General features: G+C 39.2%; 1 pseudogene; it reads right to left on the bottom strand.

Moving 5' to 3' along the window:
• Positions 1-5,326: 5,326 nt before the first annotated feature.
• On the bottom strand, positions 5,327-9,335 carry LOC106821943 (olfactory receptor 1A1-like; annotated as a pseudogene).
• Positions 9,336-12,308: the final 2,973 nt, after the last annotated feature.

The raw sequence follows: 12,308 nt of genomic DNA, 5'->3' as shown, positions 1-12,308 counted from the left end.
TTCTTCTAGGTTATCAAATTTGTGGGCGTATAGTTTTTCATAGTATTCTCTTATAATCCTTTGTATTTCTGCACTATCTGTTGTAATTTCTCCTCTTTCATTTCTAATTTTATTTATTTGAGTCTTCTCTCTTTTTTTCTTGGTGCGTCTGTCTATGGCTTTGTCAATTTTGTTTATCTTCTCAAAGAACCAGCTCTTAATTTCATTGATCCTTTTTACTATTTTTTTAGTCTCTATTTCATTTATTTCTGCTCTGATTTTTATTATTTTCCTCCTTCTGCTGACTTTGGGCTTTGTCTGTTCTTCTTTTTCTATCTCTGTTAGGCATATTTTAAGAATACTTCCTTGAGATTTTTCTTGCTTGTTGAGGTGGGCCTGTATTCTATGAATTTCCCTCTTATGACTGCTTTTGCTGCATCCCATAAGAATTGGTATGTTGTATTTTCATTTTCATTTGTCTCCAGGTATTTTTTAATTTCTTCTTTGATTTCTTCAATGGTCCAATGATTGTTCAATAACATGTTGTTTAGTCTCCACATATTTCTGATTTTCCCAGTTTTGTTCTTGTGGTTGATTTCTAGCTTCATAGCATTGTGGTCAGAAAAGATGGTTGGGATTATTTCAATCTTCTTGAATTTGTTGAGGCTTCCCTTGTTTCCCAACATATGATCTATCTTTGAGAATGTTCCATGGGCACTTGAGAAGAATGTATATTCCACTGTTTTTGGATGGATTACTCTATATATGTCTATCAAGTCCATGTGGTCCAGTGTTTCATTTAAATCTACTATTTCCTTATTGACTTTTTATCTGGATGATCTGTCTATAGAAGTAAGTGGGGTGTCAAGGTCCCCTACTATTATTGTGTTGCTGTTAATTTCTCCCTTTAGGTCTGTTAATAATTGCCTTATGCATTTTGGTGCCCCTGTGTTAGGTGCATATATATTAATAAGTGTTATGTGCTCTTGGTGGAATGTCTCTTTTGTCATTAAATACTGTCCCTCTTTGTCTCTCATTGTCTTTTTTAATTTGGAGTTTGCTTTGTCTGATAAAAGTATGGCAAAACCTGCTTTCTTTTGTTGGTACTTAGCTTGGAGTATTGTCTTCTGTCTCTTCACTCTAAGCCTCTGATTGTCTTTGTAGGTGAGGTGCATTTCCTGGAGGAAGTATATTGTTGGGTCTTAGTTTTAATCCATCCAGCTACTGTGTGTCTTTTGATTGGAGGGTTGAGTCCATTTACATTTAGAGAGATTATTGTTATATGAGGGCCTAAGGCTGCCATTTAATCTTGTTTTCTGCTTGTTCTATGTTTTCACCGATTATCTTCCTTTGTACTTCTGACTATACATTTCATTTTATTGGTTTTCTGAGAGGGATTTCTCAGTTCTCTCTCTTTTTGTGAATTGTGGCTCTGCTCTTATTTTTTGTTTACTGGTTACCATGAGGATTGTATGAAAGATATTGGTGATGAGATAGTCCATTTTCTTATGGCTTCTTATCTCCATCAACCTAAGCAGGTTTCTTCCCTTTCCTCTCCCCTTCTGAGTAATTGCTGTTACATACTTTTCTGTTTTTAATTTTGTGACTTTGTGCCTAAGTTGAAGAGTTTATCATTACTTTTGATGCTTTCTTTCCCTTTCTCTTTTAAGTTGTAATTGAGCCTTTGCCTCCGTGTTCTAGTAGACATCCGAAGGCTTCTGATCGTGTCTGTCTCTTTATCTCTTTGCTCAAAGCTTTGTAGACCTTTGCCTTTTTGTTGCCAGTATGAGGGCACTTTAATTATTTCTTGTAGGGGACATCTAGTGGCAATGAACTCCCTCATCTTTTCTTTATCTGGGAAAGCTTTTATTTCTCCATTGTATCGGAAGGAAAGTTTTGCTAGATGGAGTATTCTTGGCTGAAAGTTTTTGTCCTTCAGTATTTTGATATATCATTCCATTCTCTCCTAGGCTGTAGAGTTTCTGCTGAGAAATCCACTGAAAGCCTGATAGAGTTTATTTTGTAGGTTATTTTCTTCTGCCTTGCTGCTCCTAATATTCTTTCTTTATCACAAACTTTTGCCATTTTTACTATTATGTGACTTAGAGAGGGTCTTTTCACCTTGATAAAATTGTGCTTTTGATTAACTTCATTTATCTGTAAATCTGAAACCATCCCCATATTTGGGAAATTCTTAGCAATTATTTCTTTGAACAAGCTCTCTGCTCCTTTCTCCTTCTCTTCTCCCTCTGGGATACCTATAATCCTTATTTTGCTTTTCCTAATTGAGTCAAACTTTTCAAAGAAATTCTTCACTTTTTAAAAATCTTAGTTCTGTCTTCTCCTCCACCTGTAGAATTTCTACATTTTTATCCTCAGGAAGACTAATTCCTTCCCCCAAGTTCAATTCTATTTCTTCATGATTCTAGATTATTATTTATTTCATTAATTGTGTTTTCATATCTAGAATTTCTGCTTGATTTTTTTATGGTTTCAATCTATTTGCTGAAGAGATTAATTTTATTACCAAGCTCCTTGAATTGTCTTTCCGTGTTTTCTTGTAAGCCCTTGTAATTTCCTTATGATGGTTATTTTGAATTCTCTGTCCTTTAGATTGTATATTTTTATGTCTTCAGTGTTGGTTTCTGCAGAATTGTCATTTTCCTTCTGGCCTGAATTGTTGCTGCAGTTTCTCATGGTGTTTGATGAACTAGTCTTCTGTTGGGGCTCTTGCGGTACTCTTAAGATGCAGATTCCCCTTGTTACTGCTAGGGAGGAGCTGGAGCAGTGTTTCTGGCCCCACCCCATCTGCTGGAACCTTTGAGGATATTATGGGTGCTTGCCCTATCCTGGGATGCATTTAGGCACTTGTGTGGACTGTCCTTGTTGGGCAGGTCTTCCTGACTAGGCTAGGGTGCCTCAGGGTTACTCTGAGCTCCCCCTCCCAGCCAGAAAGTGATCACCAGTGGGCTCAAAGCTTCAGGGTCTATTCCCACAGCCATCCAGGAGATGTTCCCTCTTTAGGACTGCAGCTCCACAGTGAGCACTCGCGCATGACTGGGAAGTGTTTGCCCCAGTGTGGAAATCTACTGAGGTCCCTGTTTACCATCTGCAGTCTGAGGGGCCACTGAACTTGGCTGGTGGGGCTTCTCTGCTGGGACCCGCGCTATGCCTGCTACATTATGGCACAGGGGCATGGTGGGCTCCATCTCTCCACTGGGAGAGCGACCACAAGCATGGGCTAAGGGTTACCACCGCCTCCTCTTATGGTGGCCCCACTGTATGTTCCCACTTTCTGGGCACTTCTACCAGGTTATAAAGCATTTGTGTGCATGCACAGGGCTACAGGCGAGAAAGCAGGGTGTGCTCACCTGTGTCCACCACTTCCTGGGGGGCCAGTGCATCCATCCTCAGAGGTGTAGCTGCATGTGTCTCTCAGGTATTGTCTTGTGCTGTGTAGGCTTCCTCCATTGGTCAGTGAGTGTTCATTTAGTTGTAGTTCAAAAGAGGGAGAGAGGAAGGGAACAGCTCAGTCCACTATGTTTCTGATGTCCCTCTTCTTCACTATTTTCATTAAAGACATCCTTTACTATCATAAAAGTTACTACCTTCTTTTGTTTTTATTTCCACACTATTTTTGTATCTTGATTCTTTGTCTATGTCTTCACTCTCTTTTCCTTAGACTGTTCTGAGATGCCTAATTAAACTCTGGTCTCACCACTTCACACTTCTCCCTACTGCTCTAGCTCTTTATCCAATCCTTGATTAAAGAAATATTCTCATTATTGCTTCATGAGGAGCTCCTTACTTTTTACCTATCTACATCTATCTGTCCATCCACCTAGGTGTCATTTACCTATTTATCTATTCATAATGAAAATATTGTAAACACCCATTGATACACCATCAAACGTGAAAATTAGGACTTTAGTAACAACCAATATCAATGACATGGTACCTTATTTCCATTCTCTAACTCTCCTTCCTTGAATATCCTTTCACCCTGAATCCTATACTTATCTTTCTCTTGCTTTTGTTTTTAATGCACTTTTATTGCATCTATATTTATTCCCATAAAGTGTATCTTTTGGCTGTTTTAGTTGTTTATACCCTTATGAAAAGGTTATCAATAATAATCTTTTTGAATTTACATATTTTCAACTTATATTATTATGGTATGATCAAGTAAATTATAGCATGACTCTGTGGGCCATTCAGAAAACAAAGAATTTCTCTAGTGGCTGGAGTGACTGATCCCAATCAGAACTACATTGTGTTGATATTACACAATGGGGTTCCAGGAGGTCCATGTCTACAACTATGTCAGATATATTTGTATTTCCATGCCCAATTGAAAAGAGTAGAAACTACATCAACCAAAAAAAAAAAAAAAAAAAAAGGCAGACACTCAGGAGTGAAAGTCTGGGTCACCTCAGCAGGAGGGGACCAAGTGGCATCAGTTTAGCAACTCTTCTCAGAGATCCAAGCATCAGGTATGCAGTCATACCTCTTCTGAGCTCCTAGGTTCCTGTAACTCCACCTTTCCTTTAGTTGTCCAAGACCTAGTGGAAGTAACTTTTTCCTGCAGTTCATAACTTTGAGATACATCAGAATCCATCTTTTTTCTCTATTAGTCAATTTCAGAATAGACCTATGTATCTAATTCCTTGTTTTAAGTCTTTGTTTAAAAATAATGGGTATGATTTCTGTTTCCTGAACAGACCCAAATTGACTTTATGACATGCCAGGTACATGATGGAGTGGAAATAACATTGAATCTATCACATCTAACCATGATCAGTTTATAATTATTCACTTATATTCATTCATTACATCTCCACCAATTGTTGTTGGATGCACTTTAATGACCAACATTAGAAGAAGTACAGTGATGCGTTAAGATATCTCTCACCCTCAAGGTTTGCAAGTATGGTAGAGATTATTAAACGTAACAGTCCAAAAAATTGACATTTGATTAGTGATTTATAGCCTTCAAAGCATGAACTACTATGATACTCAAATTCTGTGACAGAGAAAATGTAGATATTGTTCTTTCTATTAGTAGATGTGGAAGCCAAGGTTCTTCCCTTCTCAACTTTACTCTGCTAGTCAGTAGCATAGCTGGGACAGACACTTAATATTCCTGTGTTTCCACTCTGTCAAAAGGGGCAATAATGTCTACAAAGTGATAATATCAATAGGATATCTTGTCCAACTATTGCAAGATTTCTGAGAAGAGGAATTTAGTGGCTGGAAAGAATAAAGCCAGCTTCTTGGAGGGGGAAGAGAATGGGGATGGATTTTCAAGTGCATCCTAATTGTTCACTGCAGTCTGCGATATATGACTTCACATTGGTGATGAGGAGATTCTCTTGCTGAAAAGTTTCCCCAGGGTAGCCTTCATGTCTCAATTTCTCAGACTATAGATGAAAGGATTTAATATTGGGGTCATTGCGGTGTACATCACAGTTATCACAACATCCTTTAGGCTGCAACTAGTCAGAGGGCAGAAATACATGCCCATGACTATCCTATAGGACAAAGAAACAACTGAGAAGTAGGAACCACAGGTGCAGAAGGCTTTGAGCACATCTTTGGTGGAAGGAACCGGTAAGGCTGTGGAAAAGACTCGAACATAGGAGATGACGATGGATAGTAAAGGCACTGAGAAAACACCAACCCCTAGATAAATCATCCTCACATTGAATTGGATGTCACAACAGGATAGCTTAAGAAAAGGAAAATTGTCACAGTAGAAGTTGGCCACTTTCTAGTTTCCACAGAAGGACAGACAAGCTGTGAGCAGAGTGTGGGGGAAGGCATTGGTATTTCCAATCACCCAAGACCCAACAACTAGCAGGACACAAGACCGTGGACTCATAATTGTTGTGCAGTGAAGCAGGAAGCTGTTGGCCACAGCACGATCATATGCCATTGCTGCTAAGATATAGTTATCTGTGTTACCCAAGGCCAACACAAAACACATCTCTGTTAGGCATCCTCCAAAGGAGATGGTTTTGGTGCCCAGGAGATGGTTGTCAGCATCTTAGGAATGGTTACAGAGGAGAAGATGTCAACCAAGGAGAGTTTGGCAAGGAGAAAATACACGGGGTTGTGAAGGCGAATGTCAGAGTGAACGACCAAGATGATGAGCAGGTTACCAATCAATGTGATGTGGTAAATGAATAAGAAGAGGATGAAGAAGAAATCTTCCTGTTCTTGCTCACCAATAACTCCAAGAAGGATGAAATCCATGTAAGAGGACTGGTTATCTTCTATCGTGGACACTTTAGGGGAAAAGAGGAGAGGAAACCAGAATTATTAGTGAAGTGCTATGTGTGATGATGATCCTAAACCATCATTTTTGATTCCCACGGTTGCTGTGTCTATACCTGGGTTTACCAAATCCAGAGATAGTCAATACATGGGGGGAAAATCCCTGTTGGTGTGTAGGACTAATTGACTATTAGCCCTTGACACTCACATCTAAGAATTGAGCAATCTGTGAATCACAAGTTCTCCTCATCCCTATCCCCAGCATCATTACCCAAACTTCTAGGGTTTAATCATTTTACAAATAATAAAAGTTCATCTTCTATATGCTTTCTTATATCTCATGAACAAATCATAATATGTGAAAAATACAATTTATTCATCCATTTATTCATATATGTCATAATCTCTGCTTTCAAGGGTCTTACAACTTAATGGAGAAGCCTTAATAACACACTAATTTTTATTACACATGAAAAGGAAAGGACAGTATTTTGGGGTCTTTGAAAAAACATACCACTACAAAGGATGTTCAGTGCAAGGAGCACCCTGGAAAATTAGAAGTTGTCCTCTGACCAAACACTGAATAAGCCCAGAGCCCATGAGGTAATGTGTCTACACTGGCATCAGGTGATTTCCTTTGGTGACTCATCCAACTCCATCATGGCTTCAATTGCTTCTTAGTAGACTCTCAGGTCTTTATCTATAGGCTTGATCTCTTTTCCCTGTATTTCCATGTTCAGTCACCTCACCAACATGTCTGACCAAAGCCCATACTCTCTACATCCAACCTAAGTAGACTGCAACCTTTTTTGAGGATGAGAACAATATCTTGTTATTTTTATCTCTTCCAGAGAGATTATCGTGGCATATTGTTCATTTCATGCACCAATAAGTTTGCAGTCAACAGTTCTTGAATTATATTCAGGATTTTTTATGGGTTTCCCATATTTGGGGTGCTCACGGGCACACTCATCCAGTTTATCCCTCACCTCTATATTTGATCTTGTTTATTCTTCATTTAAAATGATTTGTACATAACTTTTATACTCATTGTCTCAGTGCTTTAGTTTTGACCATTATCATATCATTTTCTACTTCAAATATTATAATGCTCCCTTAACCACTTGACCACTGGTTCCCTCCTCTTTGATCCATATCTAGGCATAATAATTGTAGCAGAGACTACCAGCTCCTCACCCAAATCCACATTACTCTTTTCTTGGGCACTCAGCTATACCACATTTCCCAGCCTCCCTTGCACTAAGGTGCTGTTATGTAACTTATTTTCAGCCAATCCATCCATGTGTTCCAGTTCTGGGCTTGCTCTACACTCTCTTTCCTCTATTGTCAGCTGAACACAAATGGCCAAGAGGCTGAATGGGATAGTGGAGTCACATGGTGGAATGAGCCTGTGTTCTAAGTTTTTCATATCCAGGGGAGTCTCCATACACCAAGAAGACACATTAGGACATAGAGGAAAAATAAACATATTTTTCTTAAACTGTTACCCATTTTGCCATGTATTTGCTACTGTAGTCCAGAATATCTTATGTAATTCACTAATTTTTCTAAAGAGACTTCTACTCAATAATTGATTCCATCAGTAATTCATTCAACCACCAATTCTCAGTGTCTCTTACAGTACACATGGGAATTATATACCAGCCAAAGAGAAGGCAGGTAAAATTATCTTTCCCCTACATATGATGCGATTCTTCATCTTTGCACCTAAATGAATTTTGTTTTCTCTTTTGAAATGCCTTTCCTTATATTGCCACAGAATCGTAATATCTCAGAATTGATAGGTTCAGTAAAACTGGAGGCCTCAAAGACTATATGGTTAGCTCATTTGGTAAGGAAGTATAAGATTAAGAGGAGGGCTTTTGCAACATGCCTGACTAAATATATGTTGACAGGTCACATTCTTATTAAAATGCATAGACTTTCTGCAAATTAAGTAAAACAAAAAATACTTGTAGTCAACATAAAATAAAGAAAGAGAAATACCTAGATATGAGAAATAAAAAGAAAGCTCAAATGAAGGGTTCTAAGCCAGAGCAGATGCTATGGTGGCCTCTTGAGGTTCACCATCAAGAAAAAGGTTCATTGAAAACAAAGAACGCAACTGAACTGAAAACAAAAAGGTCAACAAGACAAATAAATAAAAGGGAGACCAAAATTCAACTACGAAAATAATTAGTGCAGACAGTGATTGACTAAACAAATAATGGTTAAAAAAGCAAGACCCAATTATATGCTGCCTACAAGTGAAACATTTTAAATGAAAAGAAGCAGGCAGGTTGAGAATAAATGAATGGAAAAAGATATATCATACAAATTATATGCATAAGCAAGCTCAAATGGTTCTATTAATATCAGATGGACTTGGAGACAAAAATATGATCAGTTTATAAACAGGGATATTCCATAATGATAAAATAGTCAATTCTTCTGGAAGTCACAACACACAAATGTGGGTGGGCCTAATAAAAAAGCTTCAAAGTACCTTGAGCAAAAGTGACTGAATTAAAGGAAGAAATGGAAAAATCCACAATGGAGACTTTTACAGACACCCCCACAGAAGTTTATAGGACAGCTAAAACAAAGAACAAAAACAGTGAAGACACATACATGATTTACAAAAATACCAACCTAATTGATGTTTAGATAATGCTATAGTCAACAACTGCCAAATACACCTTCTTTTAAAGTGAAAATGGCATGTTAACTGAAATAGAGCATACAGTGAGCCATTAAATACCTATCAATAAATTTAAAAGAAATGAAATTAGAGAGTGCTGCCAGCATCATGGTGGAGTGAGTTGTTCCCTTTGTCTCTCTTCTCTAAGTTACAACCAGGTGGACATCCATTGACCAAAAGGAAACTTGCACAGCACACCAGAATGCCTGAGAGCTCCATGCATCTATACACCTGAAGGTGGGTGGGCTGGATCCCTAGGAGGTAGTGGAACTAGCGGAGCAACTCCCTCCCGCTCCCCTGGCAGCGGCACTCCAAAATGTGGATTCTCATCTGGTGCATACTGGTGAACAGAGGCTGAAGGGGCAGACACAGCACTCATAGCTTAGACGTTGCCCCCACCCTCCAGCTGTGGGTAGTGCACATGTCCAGAGGCTTCAGACAACAGAGCAGTGCCAGTGACCCAGCCACCTCCCCTTCCCTTGGCAGTGGCGCTGGCCTTTCCAGCAGGAGAGGGGCAACATCCAATGTGGATTTTCCCAGCAGGGGCTGGGTGCCATGACTTGAGGTTTTAAAAGCACAACAGTATGCACCCGTGACCAGAGTATACAGAGCCAGCAACTCATGGCTTAGCCCCCTGCTCCTCCTGAAGCAGTGGCAGGTGGCACCTGTGACCTGAGGCTTCAGTAATCACAGCAGAACCTGTGACACAGCTTCCAGTGGTGGCACTCCTGAAACTGCTCTACCAGCAGTGGGGGCTGCATGCAAAACCCTAGACCCCAAGCAGTGACAGTGACACCTGTCAACCCAGCATCCCTGGCAGCAGTGCTACCAGTACACCCAGTTAACCCAGGAGGCAGATGCACAGGTGATGCACAGGACAGTAGCACCTCAGCCTGTGGAGAGTCTACAGAGAGCCAATGGGGGAACATGAGTCCCAGGTGATCCCAAAAGCAGCAGAAGTTCTTGCAGCCTGGTGACCCCCGTGGCAACAACTGAGACTGCAGTGACATTGGAAGCAGAAATACACCAGCAATCTCAGAGGCACAAGCAGCACAATGAGGGCACTGACTATGCCTCTAGTAGAGGAAGTGGAGGTTGAAAAGTACAGGCTTTCAAATACAACCAGAAGCAGCTCAGAACCAAAGTAACCAAAGCCTTACCCAAATATGAAAGATGTTTGCTACCACAAATGTGCTGGCAGAGGATCAAGTCATCAAAAACCACTAAGAACTTTGTAACATGGCAGAACAGAAAGAAAATGACAACTCTTCAGAAACCAGTCTTGAAGTCACAGATGATTACAATCTAACTGACAGAGAGTTCAAAATAGCTATTATGAAGAAACTCAACAAGTTATAAGAAAACTCAGAAAGACAGTTCAATAAGCTCAGGAATAAAATGAATTAATGGAAGGAGTAGTTCACCAAAGAGATTGAAACTCTAAGAAAAAAGCCAAACAGAAATTTTGGAGATGAAGAATACAATTAAAGAGATGAAAAATAAAGTAGAAAGCATTGAAAATACAGCAGACCATATGGAAGAGAATATTAGCAAGCTCAAAGATAGACATCTAGAAATGATTCAGGTGGAAGAAGAGAGAGAACCAAGATTTAAACACAATAAAGAAATTCCATGAGAAATATCCAACGGAGTTAGGAAAAGCAACATCAGGATAATAGGTATCCAAGAAGGAGAAGAGAGAGAAAGAAAGGAACAGAGAGCTTATTCAAAGGAACAATAGCTGAGAACTTCCCAAATCGGGGGAAGGCACTGGATATAAAAGTACATGAAGCTGGGGCTGGACTGGTGGCACAGTGGTTAAGTGCCCACGTTTTGCTTTGGTGACCCAGGGTTCGCTGGTTCAGTTCCCGGGTGCGGACATCGCACCACTTGGCAAGCCATGCTGTGGTAGGCGTCTCACATATAAAGTAGAGGAAGATGGGCACTGATGTGAGCTCAGGGCCAGCTTTCCTCAGGAAAAAGAGGAGGATTAACAGCAGTTAGCTCAGGGCTAATCTTCTTTTTCTCCAAAACAAAGTACATGAAGCTAATAGGACTCCTAATTATCTCATCACAAAAAAACCTTCTCCAAGGCATACTATATTAAAACTGTCAAAAGTCAATGACAAAGAAAGAATATTGAGAGTGGTCAGAGAGGCAAAAATAGTTTACAAAGAAATCCCCATCAGTTTATTAGCATATTTCTTGGCAGAAACTCTACAGGCTAGGAGAGAGTGGAGTGATAAATTGACAATACTGAAAGGCAAAAGCCATCAGCTAAGGTTACTCCATTCAGCAACGTCATCTTTCAGATATGAAGGAGAAATTAAGACTTTTCCAGAAAAACAAAAACTGAGAGAGTTCATCATCACTAGGCCTGCCTTACAAGAAATGTTGAAAGGAACCCTCCTACGTGAAACAAAAAGGCAAAGGACTACAGAACTTCAAGCAAAGTGATAAATAAACAGACAAAAATCAGAAAATTGCAACTCTATTTAGAATAGGTAATATAAAATTATAGCACAAAATCTAAAGGGAAAGAAAGCATTGAAAATAGCTATAATCACTTCAATTTGGTCACAAACTCACAACACAAGCAAGGATAATTTGTGAAAACAAAAACATAGAAAGGGAAGAGGAAGAGGATGGAACTTATGTGGACTAATGGAGACAAGGGGCTATCATAAAATGGACTATCTCATCTGTGAGATCTTTTATACAACCCTCATGGTAATCAAAAAACAAAAAACCAGAGCAGAGTTACAAATCATAAATAAAGAGAAAAGTGAGAAAAATGTGAGAAAAAGCCACTAAACTGATATGGCCAATAGAAATACAAGGAAAAAGAAATAAAGAAACTATGGAACAACCAGAAAACAAAAGATAAAAGGGAAGTATTAACCCTTCATATGTCAATAATCACTCTACATGTAAATGAACTGACTTCTTCAATCAAAAGACACAGATTGGCTGGAAGGATTAAAAAACAAGACCCAATAGTATACTGTCTCCAAGAGACCCATCTCAGCTTTAAAGACAAACATAGGCTGAGAGTGAAGGGATGGAAGATGATCCTCCAAGCAAATGGCAACCAAAAGAAAGTGGGTGCAGCTATACCTAGAGCATACAAAATAGACTTCAAGACAAAAAAGATAACAAGAGACAAAGATGGACATTGTATAATGCTAAAAGTAACATTCCACCAAGAAGACATTACACTTGTTAATGTATATACTCCTACCATGGGAGCACCAAAGTATATAAAGCAACTATTAACAGACCTAAAGGGATAAATTGACAGCAACATAATTTAACATCACATCTACATCTATGGATAGATCTTCCAGACAGA

Source organism: Equus asinus, chromosome 13 (genome assembly GCF_041296235.1).
Source record: "Equus asinus isolate D_3611 breed Donkey chromosome 13, EquAss-T2T_v2, whole genome shotgun sequence".
In the NCBI taxonomy this organism is placed as follows: domain Eukaryota; kingdom Metazoa; phylum Chordata; class Mammalia; order Perissodactyla; family Equidae; genus Equus; species Equus asinus.
The sequence above is the reverse complement of the archived record's forward strand: the minus strand, read 5'-3'. Positions and strand labels throughout refer to the sequence as shown.